This window comes from Channa argus, chromosome 4, assembly GCF_033026475.1.
Source record: "Channa argus isolate prfri chromosome 4, Channa argus male v1.0, whole genome shotgun sequence".
Classification (NCBI taxonomy): Eukaryota; Metazoa; Chordata; class Actinopteri; order Anabantiformes; family Channidae; genus Channa; species Channa argus.
The window spans coordinates 3319787-3335204 of NC_090200.1; the positions used below are offsets into that span (position 1 = coordinate 3319787).

At 43.2% G+C, this 15418-nt stretch overlaps 1 long non-coding RNA gene across 2 annotated transcripts in view; it reads right to left on the reverse strand.

Moving 5' to 3' along the window:
- The window catches only part of LOC137125381 (uncharacterized), a 218378-nt gene that overhangs the window by 19411 nt on the left and 183549 nt on the right, over positions 1–15418 (reverse strand). Inside the window, exons 9-11 of one of the 2 annotated variants that reach the window (XR_010914133.1) lie at positions 10285–10515; positions 9243–9474; positions 8077–8148 (exon numbers count right to left, since the gene is read on the reverse strand). This is a non-coding gene — a long non-coding RNA (uncharacterized lncRNA). The remainder of the gene's footprint in view (positions 1–8076; positions 8149–9242; positions 9475–10284; positions 10516–15418) is intronic. The other variant, XR_010914132.1, reaches the window with a different exon arrangement.

The window sequence follows — 15418 nt, forward strand, 5'->3', positions numbered from 1 at the left end:
GACAAGTACCCGCTTCTCCTTTCACCTCGAAGCGTTTCTACCCCCCAGAAACAAAGCAACAAAATAGTCAAGTATCTTCCAGATCAAGAGAAGGGAAGGGAAAAAAAAAAACACAGAACATCTCCAGGAGGCAGAAATGGTTTCTTCTTGTGGTTGATGAAGATCAGTAGCGCATCAGTGATCACATTAAAGATGATGCTAAAGAAGATGCTCCCTCAGACCTGATCACTCCTTTCCCGGGGCCTTCTGGCGCTTTTATACCGGTGAAACCACGTCAGTACAGATTTAAAGAATCTAAAACATAACGACATACTTTTCAACTACTTTCTCCACATGGTTCAATGTTTGGAGTTCAGAGGGAGCGAGCGGTAGACGCTAAAAAGAGAGAATATGACATTACAATATGTATCAGATTATTATTTTTCAAGGTTTGACATTTCCCAAACTAAAAAGTTACTTCATAAAAGGGTGAACAAAGGCACCTGATGGCGATACAACGCATGCTTAATATGTAATTTGATACATATTTATTTTATTATATATTTATATATTTTAATCTGACATGTGGAAAACTTTGATAGGTTAACAATTTATAAGTTTCAGTGCTGCTTCACTGCAAAAACTGTATTTCTGTTCGAGAATTGAAAATGTTGGCGCATTAAAGCTTTTCTTTTCCCTCAAACTGCTGGAGACAAAAGCAAAATACCACTATGAAAATTAAATTTCAGTGATTTGGGGATAACTTAGCTTATTTTTCCTGTGCCGTAAAGCTGTGTTGAACAATAATAAACCTCGGGAGCCAGGCAGACCTTGCTTCTTCACTGTAAAACACTAAGATTACTGCACATGGCCCCTGTCACAGAGTCTCAGGTAAGGGAGGTAACACACATCAACATTTATCAATTTCTTCACTGAGCATTTTTGGAATGAAGATGTTTAATGTGTTTGGATAACAGTGAAGGTCTACGGCACAGACGAACCTGCAGATGCAGACTGCGGATTTTTTTAATACATTGTATTAAGAAATGCTTTCGAATACTTCAAAACAAACTTGAAAACTGTTTAAGATTCTGTCCGACTCAGGTTCGACACATGATCCGACCCAATTTTCTGGCATTTGATACTAGGAACCCGTCGCCTTTATCATGATTTGTAAATAACGTGGCTTCAGCTCACTCAAATATTGGCCACATTCGAGTGGATTTGCATCCTATCAGGAGTCACACAGCTGCGAAATGCAGATTCGTTTTTTAGAGATACATAGAGACACATGGCAAAACAAGGCAGAGTTTTAAAGTTGGATGCTGTTTTATTCATTCAACTTCAAGACGCAGACAGAAGAGTCTGCTGGAAGCTCTCTGGCATGGTGGGAAGTCAAGCGCGGAGAGATAAGGGCTGTATAGAGCTGCAGGAGACCATCAGCTGGGGGAGAAATAGCTGAACAGTAACCACAGGACGCACCGCCAGAGACAAATATTTCATCAGAAAAGTTCCTTGATACAGACTGGAGGAGACTCGGATGTGAACGCAACCCCACCCCGCAGTTTGTCTTTGCCTCGCCTTGATACTGTGAGTCGGTAAATATGTGTTTTCCTCCGCAGTGACTGGAGATGGCTTTCACCACCCGCAATAAATCATTGTCGCTTCTGAAAAGCAAATACGTATCTGTTGCTCAGTTTATTGACAATGTGGATAGAGACTGAAGAATAAATAGAAAGAAAGGGAGGAAATGAAGGCAGCTGCCCAATCACGACGTCTGCTTAAGACCTCATTGCTTCAGAGTGCTACTTTACTGTTGCCGTATTTTGACTGAAATCTTAATGCATTGAGGATTAAAGGGATTACAACATAATCTTGAATAATCCAAAGTGCCACGGACGGAGAAACGCTTGTAATAACGGCGTAAAACCCGTCCGTAGGTCTGACAACATTGTCAGTCACAGCGAGGATTAAATATTTGCGGGAAAACTTTCGACTAATGCCCGCAAACCACTGGGATTGGGGGGGGGGGGGGGGGGGGGGCACAGGGGCCAGAAGGCAATTTAGTAATTTAGGAGACATATAGCACCTTGGTAAGTGCTGGCCAGCTTGCTGCCAGGACAAAGCCCAGGCAAACGAGGGGGAGACTGGCTTTTTAAGCAGATTTACTCCGTCAATTTTTGTTTTTGATCAATGCTCGGGCAGGTTCATTACACATGTAAAGCATACGGGGGTTGGGGTGGGGGGTGGGGTTGAGGGATGAAAATGTTCTCACAACCAAGAATCAATTCTTATTAGGTTTACCGAAATGCCATCAACATGTCCATTAGCTTTTCCATTAATTTATATTTTTCCCCTGAAGAGGAGGGTTTCCTTGTATATTTTAAGGATTATGTAAAGCATCAGCAGGAATTATCTTTTGAGCTAAATAACCCACATTCATCGACATGAACCTGGCTTTAATTACAACCCTTCACTCAATAACGGCACCAAAAAAAAAAAAAAAAAAAAAACCTGTTTGGGAGGCACATTAGCGGGATTTGATGCAGACCTTGCCTGGATGCTCCCTGAAATTCATGTGGGCTGATTGAAGTCTTATTGACGCCTAACTCCTCTCCGACAAACCAAACCCTTAATTTAACTGAATGAATATAAATTGAGTGCAAGAAAAGCTTTCAGAAACAGAATCTTCATTAAGTGAATGGGAATTTTGTAGGAACGGAGACGCTGATGACTGAAACACTGACAGTCGAAAGAGACTGGACAACAAAAACACGACTCTGTACATGGCTCCTATAGTGTTTATATAATGACAAATCTGTTCTATATTGCATATTCAATCACTGTGTGCATTCATGCAGTGCCACACTGTGGTTGCTGCTGTCAAAGAGCAATAGAAGAAAGCATTTGAGGAGTTTTAAGCGTTGCATAGGATCAGTCATTTTGCGTTTGTGCTGTCAGGTGGCAAAAAAATGAATTTCAATTTATTCGGTTTAACATTTTAGTTGTGTGTATTTGGATAGATTCTACCGTCTCAGGTTTTTGTGAACTACAAAGACAAACGTAGAAACAAACTAGTTTTATTTTAAAATGCAGAGTTTTTATTTAGCCGCACACTATCAGATAAAAACCTGAACCTTTACAGGACCGTTAAGGTGTCATGTGATGGACTGATCAATAGTATTGTCCCTTGGCAACTAACAAGAAGCGTCCCCTCGCACCATTTTATGTTTTATTAAAGCTAAAAACCAAAAAATATCATTTTCGGAGTTTCTGAAGATGCAGGTTCAGAGCCAAGAGGTCACTGTGAAGGTCAACAGATGTCGGTGTGTTTCTCCAACAAATTCCGAGGTGATCTTTTTAAAGTCGAAATATTTCACAGCAGCTGTCAGTCGACTGCACGTTTGGCCTTTCTAGTGTTAAACCGGAACATTTCCCGCTCCGTGTCAATGAGGACACGGTCTCCAGCTCAACCTACTGCTGCCCACTCGCCCTTTGGCAAGGCACTTGACCCCAGTCTGCAATGTGTCCGGCAGCGGAGGACTGGCCGGCTTCCAGTTTGAATAAACGCTCTGAGATGAAAATGCTGATGTGCTTTCTCTGCCCTCCGATAATCTGATTCTTTTAAATTGTTTATTTGACTTTACTGAAAACTCACTTTATATTTGAGAGGAATTTGGATGAAAGACTCCTTTTTAAACTTTGGGATAATTTATGCATTGGTCCTGACAATGCCTTCTGTCTGTGCTCAAACTGTTGATGCATTGTTGAAAAGAATAGACATGCAGCGGGCTTATTAACTTGATGAGCCAAATATTCATTCTTGACCTATAGTAGTAGTAAACACTGGTTTGAAAAAAGTTTGCTCACTTGTCTTGACATACATCCTTCTTCAGCTAAGACGTTATGGAGATGAATGCTGATAAAGGTCATGTGATGCTGCTGAAAGCTTCGGAAAAAAAAAAGCTAAGACAAGTTTCTTAGTTCAAACAGTGGACAATGAAACAGTGGGTGAATCATTTATTAAATGTTAAAAATGGTAATATGCTAAGGGGCTAACGTAACCACTCACATTACACTGATCTTTCCACTCAAATGTGCATATTTGACTTGATGGCACACAAACATCCACACTGAAATCAGCCCATCTCCTCTGTAATCTCACCCGCAGTGCTGCCACCCAGTGCAGAGTGCCGTCAACAGCAGCCAGTCACAGTGTGTCACAGAAACAGATAACACCCTGGATGTGTGTTTTAGTTAGCGACGAGGAGACCCTTTTATAAGCAGCCACTCGTTTCTCTGAGAAAAAGAGGGAAAAAAGCTGCCAGGCGCTACAGACAGTTTATTTTTTCTGCCTATAAGCCATAATGAGGTTGTGCCCTGGGGAATCGGTCGAGCGGAATGCTATTAATGCCTCAAAAAAAAAAAAAAAAAAAAGGGAGAAAAAAAATGGTCTGCACCTTCTACGGCCGCAGCATAAAGGCAGGAAAAGACTGTCAAACAATTAAAGTGAAGTGAATTCCCTGAGATGGAGCAGGAACAGAGAGAGAGAAAGAAAGAAAAAAAAAGGGGGGGGGAGACAAGTGGACAGGCCTGGAAACGTGTGGAGAAGAGAATTTCCTTTAGGATGTGGAGGAGAAGCGATGAGCTCAGCTTTTAGTTTAATCAGCAGTGTGAACACTATCTAAAGACATGGATGTTTTTCCACCGAGTGCACGAGAGCTGAGTTTAGATCAAACTGGGTGAGGGGGTCATTGTTGTACATTTAACTCTGCATTCCATTGCCTCTAATCAGACTCGTGACAATGCTTCCTACTGTTTACGCAGATCATTCCCAACAGCAGGTGTATTTGAGTGCAGCTGATTCAAAGTGGATTATGATATAATATTTTGATAACTGCTGATAGAAACGTATTCATCCACGACTTAACAAAATGGAGACGAAGGCTCGCGCTTATTACGTGTTTTGAGTGCTTTAAAACTACAATATGCAACTTAAGTTAGCAGTAGTCCTGCCTCTCCCTACTTCTCTATTCTCTTCTACCAGCTGTTAGACTCTGCGCAGCTTTTCAGGCTTTCGTCATCACATCACAATAAGCTGCATCACAAAAGTGCCAGTGCATATTTCTTCCAAACAAACTAAAAAATAATAATCCCAAAAGCTACACATCGTAGCTTTAACCGTGCGGCAGCGGTTGAAAGCCAGAATTCAAATGAAAGTTCGGTAAAATGCCGTCATCGAAAGGATAATAAAAAGCACTAGATGCATCACGTGACTACAGGCTAAAAGCAATAACTCACGGGTGGTTTAAGTCTGTATTGTCTTGGACACCTCACTAATATAAATATAACGTAATAAAAGTGTACAAACTGCCACCATGCAGGTGACGCTTCTGTCCACATTTCATTTTTCCTTCAGCGAGACACGAGCAGCTGAAATTTAATTCTCTTCCGACCCCACGGGCCGTGTTAAGAGGCACAGAGCTACAGGACAGAGTTGTGCGAAACACTTTCATCTTCATTCAAATAAATGATTTAATTTGCTTAGCTACATCCTCCTGGAGTCAATTGTTTTGCCTCTTGTCAGGGCAACGTTCTCAGCGGAAAGGCGCCGTCACTGTCAAAGCCCCGGCAGGTCGAGCCCCCGCGAACGGCACCTCATTGTCTGTCCTCACCTTTGCGTCTTGTCGGGCTGTCGTGTTGGAGGGTCGCTCAGATGTGACCTGCTCCGGCTCATCGGGGGGGGAAACGCTGCTCGACAAACACGGTTCCCACAGGAAGGGGAACCATATCAAAGACGGAGAGGTGAGCCCCTGTGACACATCAGCAGCAGACTGAGCCTGCAGCTGGTGGGTTTAAAAACAAAGGGCCAGAGTCTCTCACGCGCTTGTTTCATGTTAAATTCTAACTGTCAGTGCTGCTTTATCCTGCTGATTCTTAGGGTTTGCTCATCTGGCAGCTGCCTCTGTCTGTCCGTGACCTTCAGCTCATTTTATGCCACTGCAAACAATTTCTATGCTTATTTCTGTTTGTAAAACTTTCAAGTCAAATGCAGAAAAGAAGGCAGATTCTCTAAACAAACAGCATATCACCACCAAAAATGGACTTTATCCCATGTAGATGCCACTGGCCAGTCTTGGCCATTTACAATAATTATTTTCAATTTCAATTAAAAAACTGATGTTAGTATATTATTTTTTAAATGCTACATTCTTCTTAATTTAAAGAATAAACATCGCAGACTTTACATCTATGCAACTACTGTGTTTTAACCTCTATACCCCTTATTTGCCATTTTCTTCATCTTTGCCAGCTTTTGCACCTCTCTGCATATTTTGCCAACCTTTCTGGGATATTTTGCAGGTGAAGACCAGAACCTGTGCCAGTTTTGTAACATGTCCACATTTATACCCCCCTTCTCACCCAGTATTTACATGCAATGTCAATCTGGATGGGGAAAAATGCCTGACGCCTTCAGCTGACATGACTGCCTGTGGACTCATGCACAAATAATGTGCGTGAGCTTAAGTCAAAGCAGCAAAAGGCAACAAAAAAAAAAAAAAAGAATCCTTCCACTACCAAGACAAAAATGAATACTCCCTTCAATAAAACTGATTCAAGTCAATCAACAGTTTGTTTGTTTGGTGTGATCTAAGCACTGTCTCTTCATCATCATCTACAACAAAACTGCATTCATCTGCATCCAAAACGGAAAAGTTGACAACAGCGACGGCACAAACTTCAGCTCCTCAGTGATGTGAGATGCGTCCTGAGCGTTCTTGTTTTCAGGATCCGTACTGGGGCCTCGCTCGTCACACCCATCAACTCTGATATGCTGACAATCCCCTCATTAATTTGAACAGTGCAGTCGGGTTTGAAACGCAACAACCCTTCAGCCATTTCCCTAATGGTCTTGCTAGCTGGTCGACCCGGGTGCTGCCGGGATGGTGTTAGAGGTCCTTTCCCTGTGAGCTGAGCAGCCATGATGGCTAACCACCACACCAGAGGCCCCTTTGTTTCTTTCTCCTCTCAGCCCAGCACTTTACAAACAGCTCAGCCTGTCACAGTCCGACATCAAGGTTCAGTGGTCTGTCAACATTGAGCAGCAGATAAAGACAGAGAAGGGAGAATTCACAGCCCTGGAGAGCGCATTGCTCTGTCCACAGTGCGTGTTAGAGAGACAAAGTGTGTGCGAAAACAGACACACATATACAGAGCGACCACTTATGTGTCTTTTCTCAGTGACAGCAGCCAAACACAAAACATTCATGCGGCGAAGGAGGCGGCGCGAGTACATTAGGGGGCCCCGCTGCCTCCTCGCTGATGAAAAGTAACGATGAATCCCGACTCCCCCGAGCTCAACCCGAGCTGCATCTCGAGCTTCAGCCCGTGGGCCTTCTTGCTCCGTTTAAAGAAGAGGAGGGCTCTTACGAGGCTGGCCGGCTTACAAGTGTTTGAGATGAGAAGCTGGGGCAAAGAGTTGGGATTTGCTTCTGTGGTGCCCATCGAGGACGCCCCGACTAATAAACAACGAGGGGATTTGACATCACAAAACAAGCTGCTTCGCTTTGAAACGGTTAGGATGTGAGGGCGCAGCATTGGGGGGGGGGGGGGGGGGGGATTTCCAGCTAATGATCCATCCGCAAAATTATACATTTTTGCTAATTGGGCCACAGATGACAAAAAGCTTGACGAAGTTTCTCTGAAGTTTGTCAAGCAGACGCACTCTACACCGCGGCCATGCTGTCGAAGTTCATTTGTTTTGGATACACGGTTTAAAATGAATGAGGGGGAAACATTTCTTAATGTACTGTAATGCCCTCGAGTACAACTTCACATCTCACTATGACCTAGATAATAAAACACAGAATTATCATCAGACACTTTCGACCTTTTACACATAAAATTCATAGCAAAGCTGCTGTATTAGATTGTGCTGCATTAGATTGTGCAGGTGTACCTCATTAATTGGAGCGTATACCAAAAGCCTAGAATCCACTTCTCTACACACATAAATACACCTGCAGACACAAAGCCGTTCAGTCTGACTGACCTAAGAAAGCTTTCTGTGATGAGTGGAGGGTGAAATGGCCTTACTTCAAAATGCACCGCAGTAATGTGGAGAGGTGCTGCCATCTACTCCAGTAAAGTCAGAGTCATCAGTGACCGCTGAAAAGATATTAGCTTTAAAAAGTAATCGATGAGCATTTCATCCCTTCTGCTTCATCAGTACGTTATTGCAGTTTCATAAAAACTAACACCTGAAGGGATGTGGAGAGCCTGGCGGGGCAGAGGAGGCTGATTAAGTCTTACGTTTGAGTTTGTGGCTTTAACTTCTGTTTTTTAACATAATTTGTGGCAAATCATGGTGTATTTTCTATTTTCCACTTTTTCTAATCCCTTATTAGCCGCATTCTTTCTGAGTCTTTGCACTTGTATTTTTAATAGTTTTATTAAAAAAAATCTGACAGCATCAAAAAGACAAAATGATGTGAATTGAACAAAAGAAGTGTCCAACTCTGCGTGACATGTAGAGTTGTTAACCAGAGTTGATGGAAATAAGTCTGGATGACAGTTTTAATAATAGAGTGACAGTTGTGCATTTTACAACAGCGGCTGCTCTTTGTAGCCATTTGTTATGGCTTAAAGAAGAGTCTGCGCTGGTTACTCACACCCTGTAAAGTCGGCGGGTAGACTTTATAAAAAGGAGTTAAACAATTAAGTTAGCTATGGACTTTTAAAAAGTATCTTGCTCTACCAAGTTTACCACAATATGTAATTTACTGTGTTTGTTAGTACAGTCTCACCGTATGGAACGCAAACAAAACATCACTGTCGTCTTTGACCATCATCATCATGAGATTCATCTATTGCCTTAAGTCACATTATTAACGGATTAATATATTCATGCAAATCTTCCTGACTGCTTTACGAAATAAAGGAGAAGTAAAAGTCACAACTTCTGTTGACAGTAGAAGAAAAGAAAGGAAAGCAGCAGAACTGGTGTGTGTTGAATACAGGAAAAACTAACACTACTTTCAAACATGGTCACCTCAAAGTCAGTCACTGTGGCTGTGGTGTCACGACTCATTTCACAATTACATGTTAATATTCTTTTTTAAAGGGCACATTTAAATGATGTGATCATTGTTAAAATGATAAAATCCCATTCGGTGTAAACTACGGTATGTGATCAACTCATGGAGACAATTTTGTTTCCTAAATGTCACAGAATGTCACAGTGAAGCTCTTCACACACTTACAGGACATGGAGGAGGCATGTGAGGTGCAGGTCACATGATCCAAGTAGTCTCCCCCATCATCTTCTGGTTTCCACATGTGTGTCACCTGTCGGTGCAATTACGGTCGTCCGCAGGCCGGACGATCCAGCTTGACTGCAGGAGACAAAAAGGCGTCAGTCATGTGCAGTTTGCTGCGGTGTCACGGTCACTTCGATGTCACGGAGCTGACGTGACTGAGGCCCGATTCTTTTCCCTGCAGCAAGGAAACAAACAGAAGGGAGAATATGAGGGGTGGTTCATCCTATACTCCAACATACAGGTTAACTGATACTGAAACAACATGTCAGCCTTTAGGGAGCGGGACACTACAGTCGTTGACTCGTCCAGTCGAGCAGCAGTTCTATATTACCAGGCTCAAAGCCAGAACTGACATGATGCAGTGTGTTAAATGACAGCAGGCTACGTGGTTACAAATGCTGTCAAAAGACGTTCCTGATGTCTTTACCGTTCCACCAGTTGGGTGTTTTTTTTTACTTTAGAATAGTTACAAACCCTGTAAATACCATTTTGAAATAATATATTTTTTTTAAATTAGTGGTTTCACATCAAAAGAAAAAAGTTGTATCTATTCTTTGTTTTTAGAAAAATAAATTTGGGGGGGGAGTGACAACAAACCACGATGTGCACACTGCATTTTAAATTAATTTAACTGTAAAGCAACGTTTTGATGCAATACAAATGTTTTCATTATGAAACAGTTATACAAAGAAAAATGAGCATATTTGGACACTGTTTTGTTAGTGTAGTTTGAATGATTACAAGAAATCTATCAACAGTAGTTGGACAAGACTGATCTTCCTAAATACAGTAGGAAGTACAAGTTTAAAATCTAGTTCCTATTGTAGGAGCTGCACCCTCCATAAAAAGACCCACATCAACATTACGTTGAATCTGCTAACATGCATTGTAACTGACCATAAGGTTGCACTTTCTAATTTGGAATTGAGCATCAAGCTTGCAATGAGCACATGTGCCTGCTTCCCATGGTGCACACGTAACTTACACAAGAGTGTCAGCGGTGCGTCAGCGGAGGAGACCGAGTGTATCGTCCCCGGCCGCTGTCTGAGCGGCCCCGTCAAGATGAACTCTGCTGGAATGTGATGGAGGAACCAGGTTGGGTTTCACAAGCAGGTGTCTGTTGTTTTTCTCCCTCGCGTTTCTCACACTGTTTCACCACCTGTTCTCCTCTCCACTCCTTCCCAGGTTTTTTTCCCCCTCCTCCTCCCTGCAAACCCTTCCAGATCAACCACAGAAAAGATGGTGTATACATGTTAGTTTTGTACATCAGGCATAACTGTTATAGAAGGCATGTTAAAACATCTATGAATGATGGAATTGTAAAATCATTTTTACAAAAATAAACTTCTATGTAATTCTCTTTGTAAAGAATCTTCTTGTTTTAGTATCTTTCGCAGATGCGCCTGATGCCTTTGGCTATTTGATAAATGGCAACATGCAGGACCAGAATAAATACAGTGCTACAGAGCAGTAAAAATCCAGTCCCTCTAGGAATTTGCAATGTTGGGATTGTAAGAATTAATTCAACCCAAAGTATCAAAATGCCCTTCAGCTTCTGACTGGCTGAACACCCTGATCCAGGTAATGAGCTGTAGGTTGGGTAGCAGCATAGTTGCACACAAGGACCAGGACTGGCCACACCTGGGATACGGGACGCGGGAATGATTATACTAATTAAGTATTGTATGATTTTGTTCATTAATTTTTATCTCATTTTGGTGTGTTTTTTTTTTTCACCATCATGTTATTTCACAGCCCTAAGGGAGAGGGGATGTTGCTCTTTTCTCTTGGAGTGACTTTTGTGTTTGAGGTTGTGGCAGAAGGTGGGGGGAGGAGGTGGAAGGGTGGGGGTGGGGGGACGCATTCGTGATGGTCGGCGAGTTCGCCAGTGTTCCCCGTCTTTGCGCCGACACACTTTTCCATGTCGCAGGCACTGTGTTACACTTGTCAATGTATTTGTTCAAGCAACTCTGCTGTCGAGTCCCCGCGAGGGCTGTGCACCGCTGCCTCCTCACCCTCCCACCCCCAACCCACATCTCTTTTTTAAAAAGCTGTGGCTCTTGCTTGAATGCTCTCTGTGTCCATGCCCAGTGCCCTAATCCAGGACCTGCTCTTCCTCTAAGCAGGGAGTTAACTTAATCCCTCTCATTTAGGCAGCTGCACTGCTGGGGAACTATGGATGGAGAGAAAAAAAGTTACAACTCTGTGACAGACACTTTCAGCTGTTGTGACGGCACCTCCCCAGTTCAGCTGCCTGAACATGCAACTCTCACTCTGGGCCTGGTATTTTAATGTGGCTGTGAATAATGCATGGAGGGCGGCGAGCATGGAAAGCATAGAGGGAGGTATGCATGGCTGGGATGATAGCTGTGTGACTGAAGACAGAGCCAGTGCAAAAAGGAAAGGCAAGGAAACGGTAAAACACTGACTGGCATGTCTGTGCTGAATGAGCCAACGCTAAATATGCTGGGAATGTAAATAGTCAATACACCAACAGAGTGTCACGGAGAGTTCAACGGAAGGAGTTTAGTCCGCCAAAATTAAAACTGATGGTTGGTAATGCAAAAGGTCAACACATATTTAAATGGTAATGGAATTTCCAGGAAGTGGAGAATGCACCACCCCGAACTGGAGGTTATATCTGGCTATATCTGGACCGTGGTTTCAGGCATAGAGCAAATGCAGGCAGAGAAAGTGAGTTCCATAAAAAGTGCCTGGTCCACAGGACTAAATTCTGTTATGGAAACAGGCCTTTCGGTTTAATAAATGAAGTGAAAACAAAGTCACTATGACAACGTGTAAACTTTGAAGTGGATTAGGGCCCCAAATATAAAATGGTAGCATCGAAATTTCGACCCACAGCGGTCAGAAGGAGGCACGTGTATGTCCAGCAGTGTGTGATGCAATATACATTTCTGCCAAATGCAAGGATTGGTCAAACGTGTATGCGACTCATGAGGAAACACTCTTTATAATAGACAACTGAAATAACCACGATGGAACAAAGGAAAGACTACAACTAGCGGCCCAACATACACACACACACACCCCCCACAGGTTTTAAAATATTCCCACCTTCATCATGCTGCTTTACATGAAATGACCGCCACCAAGAAGAAGAAGAAATATTATGCCTGAAGCATCATTGCATTGAATATTGGTTCATCCTGTTTTTTTGTCTTATATCACTGAATACGCGACCCAGTTCTGATTAAGGTTTCTTTGATTAAAGCTACACACTGTAACCCGTGTTAGCGTCAAATGGTTTCTTGTGCTTGAACTTTGCAGGAGTCGCTCACCCAGAGGCACAAACTTTTCTCTTTCCTATGAAACGACTTCACACCTCCGCACTTCACTTTCGCAAAAACTCTCATTAAAATGGCCAGCGGAGGTCAGAAAACACAATTTGCTATTTCTGCTAACATCAGAGCTACTAATCCGTGAAATTTCCAACTTCACAAAACATTTCAGAGGGCGTCAACAGTGGTCAGCACAACCAGCTGCCTCCTTTCTCCTTTGTCCACAACTGGCACTTCCAGCCCGCTGAACATTTGTAATGGGCCTCGATTAGCGCGCAGGACAGATACAGTAATAAGCCGTGGAACCTTGTCGGGGGAGGTCAAATCAAAAGACAAATAAATAGGAAATTGCTCCCTGCGAGCCTTCTCACTGTCACCCTGTGCTTGTTACCTAGAGCACTAAAAAGGTATTTATCTGACTCCCTCACTGCTGTTTAAACAGACGTCAGCGCCACTCTGCGGAGCCTAATTGCGCTCGGTCTCGGGAGTTCACTTGGCGAAGTGCAGGTGCGGGGTCCAAGAAAAATAATTGAACAAACAATTATAATGTGTGTTCCCACACTGTTGGTTGGAGACAGAGCAGCAACAAGCTTTTGTGCCGTTTAGCTGCCCTCTAGTCTAAAATATATCACTGCAGGAGTGTTGAAATGCTGCAGAGATCTATGGAGGACTTGTGTGTATTCTGGCAGCGTGTGTCTTAACAGCACCGCCCCCTCCACCACGGGGAAAAGACAAAAAATCTTCAACATCCCTGCAAACATACAAGACTTTCTCAGCCTCTCCTGGTGTCTTTCCGTCCAGAAAAACAAAGGCAAAGTTCCTGTCTGCTGCACCTCGCTCACTGATACTGACAGGAAACAAACGCCACCTTAGGACATCAACACATCCTTGGGCCTCGGCGCCTCGCCGGTGGAAAAGATCCTGAAAACCAAACATGCGGCGGACACCCGAGTAGCCCTTCGAGGTGCTCGTCACTCCTCGGAGCTCTTTGTTTTCGACTCGCACCATTGTTCCTCCGATTGGAAAATGTTTTTGTTAGATGACAAACGGTACGTCTTCACTGTCACTGGATTATTATTACAGGACGGCTTCAGTGGGAAAGTGCTGGTGGAAAACATTGAGCTTTAAGAAAACATTCAAGTTGACATTGTCAAAGTTTTTGTTCTCTGTGCACTATAGCAACTGCAATTAGCCACTTACAAAAATCGTTGGCTGTAGACCATAGCTTCTATCTGTTAAACTGCCAACAGACAGAAAGTAAAAACAGACTGGATTTGAACACTGACATAAACATATGGTTTGGGATTCAACATCATCTTCAATATGATTAATAAAAAAATGAATGTTTTGCTTCAACTTCTGCTCGCTTCCTGCTGGGCACAGACCTAGGGGCCCCCACATTTCTGTCAAGTTTGAAAGGGCTCGGTTAGGACAAACATACCCCGAAGAAACTAACCCTCCATCCGACGCAGTTTCGCCGTGCGCCTTGTATGTATAACGGACAAAGCAATTTGCCTTTAAAACAACTAAAAATAATGCACGATAACCTAAAACTATTCAACGGAGGTGAAGAATTACCAGGAACAGGATGTTGCTTTGCTCTCTTTTGCTGATAGTGTAGGTCGGTCCTAATACACGTACAGCAGAAATGCTCAATGCAAGATCAATCATCCGCAGCACTGTCTAAAAGCCATTTTGTGCGTCACGTCCAGGAGCCTACCCAGGCGATGACCTTTGCCCGAGCCGAACATCTTGGTCCCAGTAGGCCAGAAGTCATATGACGTGTGCTGTGATATGTACGTGTGTGAAAGGACACAGGGGATCAGAGAACCGCTCACGTTAACACTTCTCATAGTCTTTGCATTTCTACAAGCTTCACAAAAATCCTGCAGAAACTAAACTTTGGAACTTCACTTTCGTTTCTGCAGGAAAGAAAAAGTTAACTCACTTTTAAACATTTGTGAAGATACCAGCTCTCTGGAGGCCCTAGCTCATCAAACAACGATCATTTTAGTCGCCACGTTTCTGAGTTGTTGTTTTTTTTTTTTTTTTGCCACATTTTGAGCAAGGAACACCAGGTTATGTGTTCACACTGTTTTGGAAGCAAATTCTTCAAATGAATCTTCAAGTTTCCATTTGCTCGATCAATCTGATTTCTACTCCAGTCTCCCCGAGGAATTCTTCTTCCATGCAGGAGGACTTCAGTTATGGCTGTTTTGCTTTTTCAGCTCTCAGTCTTCCTCTCCTCCTCCTTTCCCCTTTCGCCGTTCTTTCAGAGGTGCGTAGTTGTTGGCAGTGCTTATGTAATAACAGATGGAAGCTAGAAATTAACACGTCTTGCCTCTCTCGTTATTCTCCTCTCTCCATTTATTTTTAATGCTGTGAGCATGAGCGTCTTTCTCTCTCTCTGTGTCTCGCAGTGTCTCTGTGTGTGTGTGTGTGTGTGTGTGTGTGTGACCCCGGCAGGCCAGCAGCACCTGTCAGGAGTGTATCCACCGTGGTTGCGTGCCTAATTAGCACACAAGGAATTTGGTGGAACGAAGCGCGCAGCATCGGTGGGAAGAAAAAGAGTGTGGGGTGCAATTAGGATTTGTTGGCATGTACAGAACACAGCGAAGAATCAAAAACGAGGAGGAGAGGGAGGAAGAAGAGGAGGAGAGGTTGGGGGGGGGGCGTTGGTGTGGGAGTGGAGGGTTGCATGTGTGGCCTCGTACTACTCCACTACTTTTTTTTGCTTCGCTTGAAAAGATGAGAGAGAAGAGTTTGATGGTTGAAAAACACACCAAGCTGCCTCCAAATCGACTCGGTGTAAATTTTAGA